The 13,101-nt window shown below is 34.8% G+C and overlaps 1 protein-coding gene across 8 annotated transcripts in view; it reads left to right on the forward strand.

Annotated features, from left to right (window-relative positions):
* HMBOX1 (homeobox containing 1) overlaps positions 1 to 13,101 on the forward strand; it is a 198,141-nt gene that overhangs the window by 121,261 nt on the left and 63,779 nt on the right. The window lies entirely within an intron of this gene.

The following is a 13,101-nucleotide window of genomic DNA, read 5'->3' on the forward strand; positions in this document are numbered from 1 at the left end:
TTAATGACCAATGATGTTGACCATATTTTCATGTGCTTTTTGACCATTTGTATATATTTTTGGAGGAACATCTAGTGAAATTGTTCATCTATTTTTTTAAATGAGTTTTATTTTTTAGTATTGAATTGTAAGAGTTCTTTATGTATTCTAGATAAAAGTGCCTTGTCAGATATAGAGTTTCCATATATTTTCACATTCTTGGTGGTAACCTTTGAAGCACACAGTATTTTAAATTTAATGACATCATTTTTGTTGTTGTTGCTTTTGGTGTCATAGCTAAGAAACCATTGTCCAATTCAAAGTCACACAGATTTATATCTCTTTTCTTCTGAGAGTTTCATAATTTCAGCTCTTACATTTAGGTCCCTGATCCATTTTGAGGTAATTTTTGTATATGATATAAGATAGGAGTCCAATATCATTTTTTTGCAGGTGGATATCTAGTTCCAGCACCATTTGCTGAAAAGACTATTCTTTGCTTATTGAATTTTCTTGTCAACTTTCTCAAAAATCAGTTGACTGTAAATGAATGACTGGACTTATTTCTTGACTCTTGGTTCTATTCCATTGATCTATATGTCTATCTAAATGCCAGTACCACATAATCTTGATACAATTTGACAGTAAATTTTGAAATTGGGAAGTGTGAATCCTCCAACTTTGTTCTTCTTCTTCTTTTTTTTTTAAAGATTGTTTTGTCTGTTCTGGGTCCCTTACATTTCTATAGGAATTTGAGGATCACTTTATTAACTTCTGCAAAAAAAAAAAAAAAAAAAGCAGCTGGAATTTTAATAAGAATTACTTTGAATCTGTAGATCAGTTTGTTGAGTGTTGTCATTTTAATGATATTAAATCCTCCAATCCATGAATATGAGATGTCTTTCCATTTACTTAGGTATTCTTAAATTTTTTTCAACAGTATTTTGTAGTTTTTGTTGTACAGGTTTTGCATTATTTTTGTTAGATTTATTCCTAAATATTTTATTCATTTTGATGCTATTGTATGCAGAAATAGTTGTTGAAAATTTTTTTTTTTTTTTTTTTTTTTTTTGCGTCATTGCTAGTGGATGGAAATAAAATTTAATTCTGTATGTTGATTTTGGTGTTCTGCAACCTTGGTGAACACAATTCTAATAGTTTTGTGTTTGTGCATGTGCTCATGTGGATTCGTTCAGATTCTTTAATACTCAACATCATGTCATCTGCAAACATGTTATTTTCCTTTTTCCTTCCCAGTCTGAATGCCTTTTATTTCTTTAACTTGCTTTATGGTTGTCCTGGCTGGAACCAGAGCAAACTTTCTTGTGTTGTTGCTGATCTTAGTGGCAAAGCTCTCAGTCTTTAACTACTAAGTATGATGTCAGCTGTGGATTTTTCATAGATGTTCTCTATCAAGGTAAGAGAGTTTGCTTCTGTTCTTGGTTTATTCAGTGTTCTATATCACAAAAGGGTGTTGGATTTTGTCAAATTCTTTTTCCTGTCTATTAAAGTAATCCCATGGATTTTGTCATTTACTACTAAGGTATATTACATTGATTTTCACATATTCAGTGAACCTAGCTTTCCTGAGATAAATCCCACTTGGTCATGGTATAAAATCCTTTTTATATGTTGTTGAAATCAGTTTGCTAGTATTTTGTTGAGGATATTTACATCCATACTCACAAGGGATGTTGATCTGTAGTTTTCTTGCAGTGTCTTTGTCTGGTTTTGGCCTTACAGAATGAATTGGGAAGTGTTTCCTTCTTTTTCTAATTGAGTGTGTGAAGGATTAGAGTGAGTGTGTGTATGTGTGTGTTAATTAGTTTTGAAACACTTGGTAGAATTTACCAGTGCAGTCATCTGACTTTGTGGGAAGATTTTGACTACTAATTCAGTACCTTTACTTGCTATAGACCTGTTCAGATTTTCTGTTTCTTCTTGAATCAGATTTGGTAGGTTGTTCTAGGAATTTGTCATTTCATGTAGGTTTTATAATTAGTTGGCATATTGTTGTTCCCTTTTTATTTCTGTTAGGTCAGTAGTAATGCCCTCTCTTTCATTCCTGATTTTAGTTTTGAGTCTTCCCTCATTTTGCTTGTCAGTCTACCTGAAAGTTTCTCAATCCTATTGGCCTGTTTCAAAGAACAAATGTATTATTTTGTTGGTTTTCTCTATTATGTTTCTATTTTGTGCTTCATTTATTTCTCCTCTATATTATTTCATTTTCTTTCTTCTGCCTGCCTTGGAGTAAGTTTGCTCTTTTTCTAGAGTTTTTAAGGTACAAGGCTAGAGTATTGATTCGTCTTTTTTTTTTTTTTTCTTTTTTCAGTAGAGACACAGCAATAAATTTCTCTCTGAGCACTCTGAGCACTTCTTTATCTTCATCTCATATGTTTTGGTATGTTTTGTGTGTTTGTGTGTGTGTTTGTGAGTGTCTGTATGTGTTTTAATCATCTCAAGGTATTTTCTAATATCCGTCATTTCTTCTCTGACTCATTGGTTAGGACTTCTTAATTTCCATATGTTTGTGAATTTTCCAGTATTTTCTGTTCTAATTCATTCTAATTCATTCATTTCTAATTCATTCTGCTGTGTTTGGAGAGCCTACTTTGTATGATTTAAAAATTATTGAGACTTGTTTTGTGGCCTAACATATGTCTGTCCCAGAAAATGTTCCACATACACTTGAAAAGAATGCGTGTTCTACTGTTGTTGAGTGGAACATTCTTAAGCCGTTTATTAGGTTTAGTTGGTTTATGATGTTCACGTCTTTTTTCTTATTAGTCTTCTGTCTGGTTGTTTTATCTACTGTTAAAAGTGAGTATTGACGTCTCCAGCTATAACTGTTGAATTGTCTATTTCTCCTTTCAATTCTGTCAGTTTTTGTGTCATGTATTTTGGCATTCTGTTGTTTGGTGTGTATGTGTTTTTGTTTTGTTTTGTTTTTTTCCTCATGTGTTATCCCTTTTGTCATTGTAAAATGTCCTTCTTTTGTCCCTCCTTACAAATTTTGTTTAAGTCTATTTTGTCTGATATTAGTATTGCCACTCAGGTTTTCATTTGCCTATGCTTACATAGTATATCTTTTACCATTCTTTTACTTTCAACCTCTTCATGTCTTTGAATCTAAAATGTATTTCTTATAGACAGTATACAGTTGGATCTTGTTTTTATTTCATCCATTCTGCCAGTCTCTGCTTTTTTTATTGGGGTGCTTAATCCATTTAAATTTAATATAATTATGATGAGGTAGGATTTACATCTGCCATTTTGTTATTTGTTTGTCATGACTTGTGTCTGTTTTGTTCCCCTTATTGCTTGGTTACTTCCTTCTTTTGTGTTAAATAGATATTTTCTAGTATATCAGTTTAAATCTCTTGTCATTTCTTTTACTATGTTTTTTTTCAGTTATTGTCTTAGTGGTTGCCCTGAGGATTACCATTAACTTATAATTATGTAATTATAATTATTTAATTTATAATAGCTTAGTACAGATTAATAGCCACTTAATTTCAATAATATAGAAAAACCTGCCTCCCTAATAGCTTCATTCCTTCTCCTTTGTGCTATTATTGTCACACAAATTATACGCTACACATTGTGTGCCTATCAACTTTGATTTGTAATTATTGCATTATCTAATTTGAAATCAAATAGGGATAAAAGTAGTTCCAAACAAAAAAATACTTTTAGACTGTGTTTTGTCATTACTTCATCATTGCAGTTACTGGCACTGTTTATTTCTTTTTGTGTATTTGTATTACTATTTTGTGTCCTTTCATTTCATCTAAAATAATTCTCTTAGCTTTTCTTGTAGGTCAGGTCAGCTGACAGCAGATTCTATCCAGTTTGACAATGTCTTTCTTTTTTTTTTTTTTTAATTTTTTTAATGTTTATTTATTTTTGAGAGAGAGAAACAGAGCACAAGTGGGGGAGGAGCAGAGAGAGAGGGAGATAGAATCAGAAGCAGGCTTCAGGCTCCAAGCTGTCACCAGAGAGCTGTCAGCCCCCAGCATGGGGCTTGAACCCACAAACTGTGAGATCATGACCTGAGCCGAAGTCAGATGCTTAACTGAGTGAGCCACCCAGGCACCCCAGAGTTTGATAGTGTCTTAATGTCTCTTTCATTTTGGAAGGATAGTTTTGCTGGATATAGAGTTTTTGATTGACATTCTTTTTTTCTCCCCAGCACTTTGAATATATCATCTTACTGCCTCTACTGACTGTTTCTAATGAGAAATCAGCCATTAATCTTACTGAGTATTCCTTGTACATAATGAGTCACTTTTTTCTCTTGCTGCTTTCAAATTTTCTTAGTCTTTGATTTTCAACAGTTTATGTTTCTACGTGTGGATCTCTCAAAATTTACATTACATAAAGACTTCTGAGCTTCTTGGATGTGTAGATTAATGTTTTCTTATAAAATTTGGAAACTCGCCATTATTTTTTCAAATATTCTTTCTTTACTTTTCTGTTTCTCATAATAAATCATCTCAATTGACCTGTCTTTAGTTTTCTCCTGCCAGTTCTGATGTTGAGCCTCTTTAGTAAATTCTTCCTCTCACTTTTTGTACTTTTCAACTCCAAAATTTCTATTTGATTTTTTCTTATAATTCCTGTCTCTTTATTGATGTTTTGTTTGATAAGGCATTTTTCTCAGTCTTTCCTTTAGTTCTTTAGACATGTTTTGTCTGCTTCTTTGAATATCTTTAAAATAGCTATTTTAAATTTGTGTCTGGTAAGTCCACAAATTTCTTCAAAGACATTTATTGATGGCTTTTTTTACTATGCATATGTCATACTTCTTATTTCTTTGCATGGTTTATAAATTTTATTTTTCAAATTGGGCACTTCTTAAATAATGTAGAAATCTGGAAATCAGATTCCTCCTTACCCTTGGATTTGTTGTTATTAGTGTTTGATATTGTTGGTCTTTCTTTGTTTAGTGACTTTCTTGAACTAATCCTATATACAGTGTGTGGCTACTGAAGTTTCTTGTTAGCTTAGTTGTCAGCTAATTATTGGACAGAGATTTCCTTAAATGTCTGGAACAATAAGTTTCCCAGCTTTGTAGAGGGGCTCTGAATGTGTATTATGGTATGCTTTTAATGCTCAGGTAGGCATTTCATAATTCTGCCTTTGCCTTCACTTTCTCTTTACACCATGCCTCAAGGTCAGCCAGAAGTGAGAGCTTAGGAGTTTCACATGTACGTTACTCTGATCATGCACATGGACCTAGGCATATACACAGCCCTACACATGCACCTGGCCTAAAAGGCTAAAAATATGTCAAAGCATTTTTTTTTTTTTAAGTAGGCCCATGCCCAGTATGGGGCTCAAAGTCATAACCCTGAGGTCAAGAGTTGCATGCTTTACAAGTGCCCCTGTCAAAGCTTTTCAGAGATACTGATAGACATCTCATTCCTCAGCTTTTTAAATATTTTGATCAATTGCTTGTTTGCCCCAACTGTTGTCATTACCTCAGTTAATATTAATGGTGTTGTTAAATGACTGCCTCTGATTGTTTTCAACAAACCACCACCCTTTTTCTCCCCTCCCAGGGAAAAGGCTATTCACCCTGAATGAGGTCTGAATCAATAAGGACAAGACTTGCACATGGGAGTTGGCAGAGAATTGACAGGTCAAATAATTACAGTTCTCTTTGAATGGTGTTTTAGAGAACTCCAAACCTGTTTTACCCCCTCCAGTGGCTACTAGGCTACACCTGGTTTCCACTCTGATTGCAGGAATATTGGTTTTCAAGTCTCCTGTGCTGCTGGGATGATGGGAATGGGTGTAGGTCTGGTTAAAATGTCAAACATCTCTTATTAAAATTTAGCATTTTTTCTTGAATAAGTACTCCTCGGATTGTTGCAAGCCTTTTGTTAATTTCCAGAGTTCTGAAAACGTTGATTCTAATAATTTTTGTCAGTATTTTTATGGTAGAGCTGCTTTTGCTCTTGTTGCATTTATGAAGGACTGGCTTTTCAGAGGCCCTTACTCTGCCATTCCCATTGACATCACTCCAGCCAAACAGATTTCAAAGGAAACCCTAATCCCCCCAATAGAGTTGTCCTCAAAAAATAAACATGGAAGACAAACATAAGCATACAAGGACTGGGAAGAATAGCATCGATAAACCTGCAGTAATAAAAACTTCTTGATGAAGAAATACTGCCAAAAATTAAATTGAAAATGTAGAATTTGGGATTAACTGGAAAGGCACAAGAAGGGTCTTTTAGGGAGCATGAAAATAATCTATTATACTAATTTGAGCAATGGTCCTATGTGTGTATACACAGTCAAAAGTCATTGAAATATATATTTAAGAGTAGTGTACTTTACTGTAGGTAAAATATGTTTTAATTAAAAACAAAAAATGTATGGAGTGGAAAACCTGGGGAACTGTATGGTAAATCTTGAATCCATTCAAATTTAGAACTTTGAGTAAACAACTATGGGAATTATGAATCCAGAACAGATTACAAATGTTAACTATGCAAAAATATATTCCAAATATCAGGAGTGGGGTATAAAGGCCAGGGAGAGAGATGAGGAAAGTATAGTATATGTATGCATATGAGTTATCTATTGCTGCATAAGAAATAACATAAGATCTAGGGGTGCCTGGGTGGCTCAGTTGGTTAAGCATCCAACTCTTGATTTAGGCTTGAGGTCATGATCTCATGGTTCAGGAGACTGAGCCCCGCACTGGGCTCTGTGCAGACAGTGCAGGGCCTGCTTGGGATTCTCTCTCTCTTCCTCTGTCTCTCTGCCCCTCCCCTGCTCACACTCTTTCTCTTAAAATAAATAAACATTAAAAAAAAAAAAGAATATCAGATCTTAACAACTTGAAACCTAAATATTTATTGTCTCAGTTTCTCTGGGTCAAGAGTCCAAGAGCAGCTTAGATCTTTCTGGTTCAGGGTGTTCTCAGGAGGTAGCAGTCATTGGGAGTCTTAAGTAAGACCAGAGGACTCCCTTCCAGGGTGATTCACTTGCATAGCTGTTAGTAGAATGACTCCGTTTTTTGCCATATAAGTTTATCCATAGGTCTGGTTGAGTGGTCTCACAGCATGGCAACTAGCTTCCCTCAGAACCAACTTTCAGAGCAAGGCAGAAACTATAATGTCATTTGTGACCTAGCACAGAAGTCACAGACTGTCATTTCTGCCATAGTCTGTTAGTTGCATAAACCAACCCTCAAGCAGTGTTGGAGGGGATTACACAAAAGGAGGAAGACAAAGAGGATTATTAGGGGTCATCTTAGAGCCTGGCCACCACAGCCTGCTAATTCCTCAGCTTTTTAGCCAGGAGCCATTACATTCTGGCCAGAAGTCAGAAAGTAATGCTTCCAGCCTCCCAGTGCTTTTGTATAATCCTTTTTCTTGTTTTAATGCATTTTTTAGGTACCTTATTTGAATTTGCTAAATTCACAGAAGCATTTACTAAAGTTGAATTGATCTTTATTTACACTCTAGTTTATTAAAAATTTTTTTCTTACATCTAAATCAGACTGAATTTTATATTTTTATTTTTTAAAATTCTGTCTGTAGTATGTCATTTTAGTAATTCTGCCTGTCCTATGTCTACATATGCTTGGAATGATCTTGTTATGAGTATAGTTATATTTTAGTGGTGAGAATTTGGATGCGTGTGGGGGTGGGGGGTTTTGGGGGTTTTGGTTTTGTTTTAGATGTGTATGTTTTTTATTATTTATTTATTTATTTATTTTGAGAGAGAGAGTGCACTGCATGAGCAGGGGAGGGGCAGAGAGAGAGAGAGAGAGAGGGAAAGAAAAAATCCCAAATAGGCTCTGCACTGTCTGCACAGAGCCCAACATGGGGCTTGATCTCACGAACCATGAGATTATTACCTGAGCCAAAATCAAGAGTTGGACAAGTTGGACACTTAACTGACTGAGCCACCCAGGTGCTCCTGTGTTTTGTTTTGTTTTGTTTTAATTAGTTTTCCTCTTATTTTTTTTCCTTTTGAATTGCTTATAATTTTTTTTTTATAATGAGCATGTATTTCAAAATGAAAGACTTTCAAAAATAAGTTTTATAGTATTCAATAATCATGAGAATGTAAGGAGACATTCTCATCACTTGGTTAGAGTATAAAATGTGGTACAATCCTCTTCGGTATTGTCACAAACTTAAATGCTCATATACTATGAATCAAAAATTCCATTCTTGTGACTCTCTCCTAAAATATCCATTCATATGCACAGAGATATGCATAGAGTGCTTATTTCATCATCATGTGTAATTAAACCATAATTATCCTGTATCGTGTGTGTGTATATGTGTGTGTGTGCATATATATATATATATATATATATATATATTTATATCATGTATGTCATGTATATATCATGTATAATTAAACCATTAGCAACAACTGAAATGTTCAATAACAGGTAGATATGTAGGTGGATTGTGGTGTAGAATATTACATAGCCATTAGAATGATGAAAATTCCAAGGCATTATGTGCAAAACATTACTTATTACGTATAGAATAACTACAAATATGTGTTTTTTTTTAAAAAACTATATATATATACAGATACATGTTTATGTCTTAAAAGACATAAGTGCATAGGAAAGAGTATGGAAGGTTTCATGCCAAATAAGGATATTTCTAGGATAGGGAATAAGAGAAAAGTTGAGATGGAGGATGGACTTTTTTCTGCATGTTAATGAATTATTTTTATGGAGAATGCGTTTTTTATTTCATTTTTTTTAACGTTTATTTACTATTGAGAGACAGACACAGAGCATGAGCAGGGAAGGGGCAGAGAGAGGGGGCGACACAGAATCTGAAGCAGGTTCCAGGCTCTGAGCTGTCAGCACAGAGCCCGACGTGGGGCTTGAACTCACAAACTGTGAGATCATGACCTGAGCTGAAGTCAGATGCTTAATTGACTCAGCCACCCAGGCACCCCTATGGAGAATGTGTTTTAACTTAAAACTTTTGAGATACGACTCTGGTTACACTGTGGAAGCTAAATTATAGAGATGACTGCAGTTCTCAGGTAGAAAATTACTTGAAGAATCACATTTTACTTTTTCAACTGTGCAATGATCTTGTAATAAAAAAGATCTGATCATGAGGATTTTGTACTTTGTGGATCTTAGATGGCTTGTTCTTGTATCAAAGTTATTTCAATTCTCCAGGCAAAAGGGGGTGAGATTCCAAACTGCAGACATGAGAATTAGAGAGAACATAAAGAGAATTTTAAGAAGTGATTGGATATAGTAAGCATGTGAGATTTGGAGGAAAGAATAGAATGGTAGGTAAAATTGAGATGGGGGGGGGACACAGAAGAAGAGCAGATTTAAAGGAGGAGGATAATGAATTAAATTAATGATATTGAATACCTGTTGCAAAATTTCATGAAACTATCTAGCAGATGGTTGAAATAACAGTCTGGTGCTCTGGAAGTCATCGACACTTAGAATTTTAACGTCACGATTATTGACAGTTGAGATGACCAGAGGAAGAGTGTGTAGAGTAAGAGAAGATTCTTAGAGATGGAACCCTTGGGACACTAGCATTTAAGGAGCTAGCAAAGCAGTCCCTGAAGCTGACTGAAAACTCGCACTGGGCAGTTGTATCTGGCATTTCAAAGATGAAGATGATGGGAGTGGTCAGTAGTTGTGGCTTTCCACAGGACGCGGAAGGAAGAGAGAACATTTAAATTGTAGCATTAGGGATTTTGACCAGATTGGGTTGTGGTAGAGAGCCCTCTAGTGGAAGGGAGCGTGGCATTTGAGGAACTGGAAGGAGCATGACAAAGCTGAAGCTCAGAAAAGAATGTGCATGAGACTGGCATTTTTTTGTCCTTTGTGATCCATCACTTTCTTATTGGAAAGAAATTAATGGGGGTTAGTTGTAGTCTCTGAGTGTATGAAAGTTATATGTAAATTTTTCTTTTCTTCTGCCCTGTGAAAGGTGGAGAAGGGGTTATGAGGAGCTAAAACATGTGGAGAATGACTTTTTATTTTTTTCAGCAGTGGGAGGGGAGTTAGGGAGTTTTTCTCCCAAGAAGGAGTACCAAAGCAGACAAAAGCAGCAGGGCTTTCTGACACCTACCTCAGTTGAAGCATGGACCAACTCAACTGAACCATGGACCAAAGGCATGGACCAGCCACGGAAGGATGCATGTTAAAGGAACCTCACCTATCAGCAAGCTGCTAACCAAGAAAAATGACTGTGAAATGTGTTATTGTACATACTCAGCTTTTGTAGTACCTCTTCTGGAAAAAACTACTTGCTTTATTACTTTGCTTTCTGTATTTAGTATATGAAAATGAATTAAATTTACAGGGAAGAAGTTCTTTGTTTATTATCTGCACACATAAAAGACTAGACAGGAGGATATTCTTTATTATCTTCTTTTGTTTTATAAATTAATAATTACATATGGAGAAAATTGTGGAACAACATAAATTAACAGTTAACATTACTTACCTCAGTGGAATTGGTGAGGGAAGGCTGAAATTAACTTCTTTTTGCAGATCTCTGTTGTTTAGCATCATTACAGTGTTTTTAAAGCAACCAACAAAGTATGTAGTGTTTATAAGGAAAGGCTAAATATAAAATAAACTAATACATATTTGTAGAAAGATTAAGAAAATAATGTAGAGGTATACAATGTATGAAAAATATGCCATTCTGAATTCCTATTGTGTATCTTTCTATATATAAGGTTTTGTTACTTCACAAAACAATGTAGATTATGTAAAAATATATTCATAAAACTATATGATTAATGACTTCTTATAAAGTGAATATACACATATAAAGCTTAATGATTTCTATAAAGTGAGTATACACATATAACTGTCATCCAGATCAAGATCAGTAATGATGCCAGTCACTACATAACCCTTCTTTATACTTCCTCTCCTAACTGTAGGTAACCACTATTCTGATTGCCACCCATATAGATAAATTGTGTCTGTTTTTTAGCTGTATATGCATTGAGTCATATAGTTGTGTGTGACTTTTTTATGTGCATCTAACTTTTTTTTGGCCTATATTATTTTTGTGAGATTTATTCATTTGGTTGCATATAGCAGTGGTTTGTTTATCCTTTTGCTATTTGGTATGGTAGTCTCTAGTTGAATGTATAAATCATTATTTTTATGTATTCTCCTGTTGATAGACATTTGAGTTGTTTCAGATTGGGGATCATTATGAATAAATGCTCCTGTGGGTCTGTACATGTACAAGATGTACATGCCTTTTGCACACACTTCTATTGAGTATGTACAAATTGCTGTATATCAAGGAAAGAAATTACTAGGTCATACGGTATGCATTTATTCACCTTTAGTAGATACTGCCCAGTTGTTTTCCAAAGTGGCCCTGACTTCTTACCCTTCCATCAGCAGTATGAGAGTTCCATATATTGTACGTTGTTGCCAGCCATTTGGTATTGATGCCTTTTTGTTTGTTTGGTTTGTTATTATTTGTTTTTGATGGCTGTTTTTGAATATTTTTAAAAGTCTGCCCAGGGGCGCCTGGGTGACTCAGTCAGTTAAGCACCAACTTCAGCTCAGGTCATGATCTTGCAGTTCGGGAGTTTGAGCCCCATGTCGGGCTCTGTGCTCACAGCTCCGAGCCTGGAGACTGCTTTGGATTCTGTGTCTCAGGCTCTCTCTGCCCCTTCCTGACTCATGCTCTGTCTCTCTCTTTTTTTCTCTCTCAAAAATAAATAAATATTAAAAAAAAAAGTCTGCCCAATATTTTATTATGTGACTAGATCATAATTTAATCTCCTTTGATGGGCTTTTTCCCTCTTCCTCCACTACAGCACCACCAGAACCTGGACAGTTCCAATATCTACTGGCTCTGTGATCTGTGTGCAGATTTAATACTGAAAGTTTCAGAATCTCTGTATATTCTTTTTTTTATTTTCTCAACAGATTTTTCTCAAATTACCTCTGGTTTCGAGTAGTATGGTGCCAATATGAAGAATCCATATTAAATATTTTCGTTTTATGACCTGAAAACCAATTTTGATTTCATAGTGGGAAATGGTTGTTTTTTTCACTCTTGTTTAAAAGTAGTGTAAAAGGTAGTATAATATCTGAAACTAGAATTTTGGTGAAAGCATTGCTAAACACAGCCAATTTAATTATCCAGAATAATTTGCATTCTCTTAGAACAAGCATACAGTGCTAGCTGCCAACACCTGCATCACATACATCTTCAGTCTACTGGAAAACTGTGAATTACTTGATAATGTAATCACTTAGGTTTTAGAACCTATTTGACTTTCACCCTTGAAAGTGAAGGGTATTTCCAATCAGAGAAATTTTCTTCGAACCCCAGCCTTTCTTTTAACAAATTTCCTTTCCCTGGTTTCCTGAAATATTCTATTAACATTGGTTTTTAAAGTATGAAACTCCAGGGGCTTGCTTTTAATGAGTTAAATGTGATCACCAGACCCCCAGCTTCTTCTCATGTTAGGAGGTGTGATTACTTCCATGACAGCACCCTTCCTATTGTGCATTGTGGTTTTAAACAGGTGTTGGCACAGGTGGCATTCGGTACTATCCAGTTACCATAAGTAATTCCTTGGGAGAATTTAGATACTGTTAACCCTCTGTGAGAACTGAAGGGTCTTTTGGAAGTTGCCTTATGAGTGTATAAGAGAGTTTTATCTTTCCTATTATTCTTTGCTTTTGCCAGTTGTATATTGAATTATTCATTTTGGAATAGCTACAATGACCAGAAGAAGCGTGATTCTCATACTAGTAAGTTTTAGACATGTGTTTTTACTTTCAGATGTGGAGGTTTTTCACATTTTTAATTAATTGCTGTCAGGAACTTTTTAGAGGTAGTTGAAAACTGCTTTATATTCTATTCAGTTTTTTTTGCTGTTATAAGTCTGTGTCTTAGAAGAATGTCTTTACCTCTTGAGATTTCTTAAGAGGTCATCCTGCAGCTTAATTCTAAAATTCTTTCAGTAGAAATTCTTTCTACTGTACTAATAGTAACACGTCTGAAAACACCTACGTAAATTAACAAATAAGCCAGAAACCTTATTGAAAAGGTTTTCATGACCTCTCCTTTTTCAGTCCCTAAATCTTTTTCATCAGTA

The sequence above is a fragment of the Panthera tigris genome, chromosome B1, assembly GCF_018350195.1.
Source record: "Panthera tigris isolate Pti1 chromosome B1, P.tigris_Pti1_mat1.1, whole genome shotgun sequence".
NCBI classification, from domain to species: Eukaryota; Metazoa; Chordata; class Mammalia; order Carnivora; family Felidae; genus Panthera; species Panthera tigris.